The sequence below is a fragment of the Glandiceps talaboti genome, chromosome 16 (assembly GCF_964340395.1).
Source record: "Glandiceps talaboti chromosome 16, keGlaTala1.1, whole genome shotgun sequence".
Taxonomy (NCBI): domain Eukaryota; kingdom Metazoa; phylum Hemichordata; class Enteropneusta; family Spengelidae; genus Glandiceps; species Glandiceps talaboti.
In genome coordinates, this window is record NC_135564.1 from 5,774,317 (window position 1) to 5,780,638 (window position 6,322).

The window sequence follows — 6,322 nt, forward strand, 5'->3', positions numbered from 1 at the left end:
TATGGCTTGCATTAAAACAGTGGTGTCAAATAACACTCTGTCCCACATACACCCTGTCACTGCCAATTAAAAATGATATAATACTGTGTTAGCGTTGATTTACGTCAGTCATCGTTATGATAACATGATATATTTTAGATGTACAAACGTAGATTAGATACAGGTAACGTTGATCTTTGGTTAATTGTATACTGATTGCTCAGTGGCTGTCTATCCCCCAAATGATAACATTACATGTGTGGTGGGGTTGGGTTGGTACAACAATCAAATACTGTGTGAGAACTTAACGAGATATCCTGGTTATTTTCACTTCTTATGAAGGGGTTTATTCACAAATGTACATGGACGTATCTCTCTAGCATATGGACAACATACAGCTCTGACGAATGACATTGTCAAGTCAGCTAGCCAAGTCTATATTCTGACGGATGACATAATTGAGATAGCGACATAGTTAAGTCAGATAGCCAAGTCTCTGGACTAGTGACATTGTCAAGACAGTAGCCAAGTTTCTGGACTAGTGACATAGTTAAGTCAGATAGCCAAGTTTCTGGACTAGTGACATTGTTAAGACAGTAGCCAAGTCTCTGGACTAGTGACATTGTCAAGACAGTAGCCAAGTCTCTGGACTAGTTACATTGTCAAGACAGTAGCCAAGTCTCTGGACTAATGACATTGTTAAGACAGTAGCCAAGTATCTGGACTAGTGACATAGTTAAGTCAGATAGCCAGGTCTCTGAACTATAAATGACACAGTTAAAGTCAGACAGTCAAGTATACATGTGTAGGATTCTATATCCCTCATACTGACATACTTTCTACTTTCCATTTAAAGTACACCACAAATGATTCAGTAATGCAAAATTTTCACTTAAGAGAACTACTTATTTAAATAATTCATTCCTAATGGCTTGTTATATTTCACAAACCAGGGTAATCGTTCTATCTAGTAAACTTTCTATCGTTATAGTAAAGAAGCCTAGTGTATTTACGGCGACGACTACGATTGATAACAAGACATCTGATAATAAGTTACGATTGTCAATCAATATTTACCCTGTTGTTACTGAGTGGGACGACTGAAATGGCGCTGTAATACAAGTGCATGTTGTGTGCAAGTATTCTAGGTGATGTCAGTTTTGTAGGGCTTGATTGGTAAGACAACATTTAGCCTAGGTGGGTTGCTTGATGGGAATCCTGTCGTGCCTTCTATCGTCTTTGCAGAAGAAACTAACATTTGCTTGTAGGTATGGGTGTAACCATGACTACTATGAGTCTTTTCTACAAGTTTGAACATATACATATGCACGCACAGACAGACAGACAGACAGACAGACAGACAGACAGAGGGACAGACAGACAGACAGACAGACAGACAGACAGACAGACAGACAGACAGACAGACAGACAGACAGATAGACAGGCAGACAGACAGACAGACAGACAGACAGACAGACAAACCAACAAACAGACAGACAAACAGACAGACAGACAGACAGACACACACTCACTCACTCACTCACTCCGAGCACTCACTTTAAATTTATCGTTTGAATGACTTATGAAGTCATGCTCTTTATTTGTATATTTGCGAACTGAGTTGTAAACAATTCTCTTTGAGGAGGAATCACTCACTCCCTCACTCACCCACTCACTCACTCACTCACTCACTCACTCACTCACGCACTCACTCACTCACTCACTCACTCACTCACTCACTCACTCACTCACTCATGTATGTTGGAGGAATCAAGCTGGGCACCACTAGTGACCAAATCGAGAGACATTTGACCAGACACAATATTCGTTTTACAATGATAAGAATCATTTCCAGTAAACGCAAAGGAGCTGTGGCTGCCAAAATAAATGTACCAACAAATTATGTTGAACTTCTTCTAGCTAAGAACTTTTGGCCACCAAATGTATTCTGTAGGCAGTGGTTAGGCGAACAAAAGTTCTCAGAACAAATAAAACAGAGAATTGCTAATTCTGCAGATAATGATGGTCAATAACAACTTAATCATTGCAATCCTGCTACTACTCCTCTTCACATCCATGACTATTTCCTCCCAAGAAGATTCACTACGATTGGGTTGCTGGAACGTCTGTGGAGTTATGTCCACAGTTCCCTACCTAACAAGGATTCTACAAAATATTGACATTCTTGCAATCACTGAACACTGGTTATTCCCGTATTCCATGCAATTCCTGAACACAGTTGATAATGACTTCACATCATTTGGAGTTACTGATCGTGCATTAGAGGTTAACTCAACTGATTTTTCCTCAAGGGGGCAAGGTGGTGTAGCTTTCCTTATACGAAAGTCTCTGCTAAGTTCGGTAAACTTCCTGGATTTATTTGATGACCGAGTTATTGGTATCAAAATTGACTACTCCAACTGTCAACATCTGAAAAAATGTATGTTCCTATTTGCCGTATATCTACCACCTGTAAACTATACAGTTGATTCTTATATCGAATATATAAACTTGCTAGAGGATCTTCACTCAACATATTCTCCTGATGGTGACGTTATAATTATTGGTGATTTTAATGCTAATCTGTTTGGACCCCGTCTCCAAGGTAACCCTACCTCGACTCGTGAAAGGACGCTTAGCGATTTTCTACACTCGTGTGATCTTCTACCAACAAATTTGCTAAAACTTTGTACTGGTCCTGTAGAAACATTTTGCTCTTTCAGTGGACGAAATAAGTCAACTATAGACAGTATTTTAATTCCTTGTTATCTTGCTGATTTAATCACAGTCTGTAAAGTTTTGGATGACGATGCTCAAAATCTTTCGGATCATTATCCAGTTCTGTGCACTCTCAGTTTATCTACTTTAAGAAGTAGAATTCCTGTGCAAAACAAAACCCGTTTGAATTGGCGCAAACTTGACAGCATCACGATTACAGAAACGTATACCAAGTCGCTTTCTGAAATATTAAATACTGCTGACTTCAATGAACACAAACTTTCATGCCCAGTTGACATTGATCACTATACGTATAAATTGACAAGAGCTATGCGCGACACTGCTGCAGCAATGATCCCTATCACACGTTTTAAACCATTTCTAAAGCCTTATTGGAAAGATATACAGGCACTGCACAAAAAAGCATGGGAACTTCGTAATACATGGATACAAGCCGGTAGGCCAAGAGGGTTACAACATCCAACCTATAGACACTACAAAGAATCTAAACGAGACTTTAGGCGTGAACTAAGGCGACGACAACGCCAAGAAGAACATGAAAAGTATAACTTTATAGAAAATTCAATGGAATTCGACCAATCTGTCTTCTGGCGCAATATTAACCGGCATAGAAAAAACAACCGTGACAGTTTCCCTGTTCTAAAAGCAAATAATGAAACAATTTCAGAGCCAGTCCGTGTTGTCAATGCCTTTGCGGATTATTTCAGAGAGCTTTATGAACCAGCAGAAGACAATAATTTTTTAGGAGATTTCAAAGTCAAGATTGACAATGAACTTGATAGTCTAGTTGACAAAAGTAACAACAACACCGAAACCTTACTGTGTACACCATTCACACAAAATGAGATACTATCTGCAGTCAGGAAGTTAAAACGTGGAAAAGCAGGTGGGCCTGACTCATTAACATATGAGCATATCATCTTCGGGGGACCATCTGTTGCTGACTGTCTCTCACGCCTTTACAATGCCATTGTTACAGTAGAATACATACCAACGTCGTTCAAATCTGCATACCTTGTCCCCATCTTCAAAGGAGGTAATAAAGATCGATCGAACACATCAAACTACAGGGGAATAACCCTGCTGCCATCAATTCACAAATTATTCGAACTATGCATTTCTAAACGTATGCAATCCTGGCTCAACGAAAAAATCATACCACACCCTTTACAAGCTGGATACCAGCCTGGCCAGAGTAACATAACCACAGCCTTTGTCATTCTGGAGACAATATACCACCATATTGAAAGACACAGCAAATTATTCATGTGTTGCTTAGACTTCCACAAAGCTTTTGATTCCGTTTGGTGGAATGGGCTATTTTACAAGATGTATTATATGGGCATAAATTCAAAACTATGGCGAATTCTACGTACAATGTTTATTGGTCAAAACTGTCAAATTGCTTTAGGAACGCATGTATCGAACTCTTACCCGATCTCTCAAGGAGTACGACAGGGGAGTGTTCTTTCAACTACACTTTTTTTGATTTATATACATGACCTATTCCTCAAACTTGAAGAAAGTGGCCTAGGATGACCTATTCCTCAAACTTGAAGAAAGTGGCCTAGGATGCTATGTTGGCCCGTCTTTTCTAGGATCGCCCGCCTTGGCCGATGACATTTCCATATTGTCACCAACTTGCTCTACTTGCCAGACACTGCTTGATATAGTATGCGCATACAGCTCGAAATGGAGATTAAAATTATCCGATTCAAAAAGTCGCATTATAGTTTTTGGAGAAACCAAAAGTGAACACAAACGATTGTATCAACACAGGAACCTGTCCTTATATAAATCTCGTATTACAGAAGTTGACTCAATTACGATCGTTGGCTTGCAAATTTCAAATACGTCGTCAACAATGGAACGTACACTTTCTGCTTGTAAAAAAGGCAGAGGTTTGATTAATTCTCTTCGAAGTGTTGGGGTTGGACCACATGGACTTAACCCAATCGTCAGTGCTGAATTGTGGAAACGCATGTGCCTCCCAGCAGCCTTACACACCTGTGAACTGTGGACATACACTAACACTGAATTAATAATGCTTGAAAAGTGTCAGCGTTACGCTGCGAAAATTATTCAAGGTCTACCTCCGAGAACTTCAACAGATTTAACTTTAGGTGCTCTAGGTTTAATGTCAGTAGGAGCCTATATTGATAAGTGCAAATTACGCTTTTTTGGAACTCTATGCAACAGTGACAATTCGTCGACCAGGAACCATATATTTCTACAACGTCTTTTTGAGTTCAAACTTTCTTCAGTTAAAAGATGTATGGGTTTCATTCCTGATATTGTGGAAATCTTGTCAAAATACAATCTTTCATGCTTCCTCGATGAATTCTGTACAACAAGCTATTTTCCTCCTAAAACAATATGGAAAACCATTGTAAAGGAAGCCATTAATGAAAACGAGCACAATCTTTGGAGACAGAGACTAGATAGTAGAGACGAACTATTACTCTTCTCTCAATTACATCAGAGCCTTGTACCGTTTCATCTGTATTTCCAATCACGTAAGTTTCCTCGTTACAGGCCAATAGTTTACAAAATAATGAAAATCCTAGCCTCTTTAGGACAAACTGAATGTTCTAAATGCCAAGAGCTCGTTGGAGATTATATAACTCATTTATTGACTTCATGTCGTAATACGGCTGTACGAAGAGACATTTTCTGGTCAACTATGTTTGATAATATCAACGTTAACTTTGCTGTACGTTTGTACAACTTAAATGAAGTTGATTTTACTATCAGCATCTTAGAAGATAGCAAAAAACACTTTCAGCAACCATACGAATGGGAAATATTTCAAGATATAGTCTATAAGCTTATAGACACATGCTTAGACTTTTGATTGGATTATGATGTCTCGTCACACTCCTATTTCTTACTGTCAATTTTTTAGAAGACAGTAAGTATAAATTTCAGCAACCGAACAAATAGGAAATATTCAAGATAAAATCCTTAAGTTTATCGTTTAACTGACTAATGAAGTCATGCACTCTATAGTTATTTATTTATTATTTTGTTTTTTGTATATTTGTGAACTGAGTTGTAACTCTTCTCTTTGAGGAGGAATAAAGAAACAACAACAACAACAACAACTCACTCACTCACTCACTCACTCACTCACTCACCCACTCACTCACTCACTCACTCACTCACTCACTCACGCACTCACTCACTCACTCACTCACTCACTCACTCACTCACTCACTCACTCACTCACTGGCCGATAAGCAAATAGACGAACGTTGTTCCATGACTAAGCTTATAGCCCCATTCAGCACTGCTGGGCAATTATCTAGTTTTGATAAAGACTGTACATGTAAAAACCACGTGACGGGTATGACCCGAGTTTTTTTTTATATCATTCACACCCCGGCAAGTCAGTATAAATATGTCCACCGGGGGATGGGGAGATTTAGTTTGTACACTAAGATTATAAGTTGGGAAAACAAGATTTCAGCTATTCACGTGTAAATGGGAAGACACTGGAAATGGAAGATTGGTAAACGGGGCATTACGCCAACACCATTCGGTTTTCCTCTTCAGAAATCAAGCAATAGACTATAGACCAGTCAATCAATTATCTAACCATTCT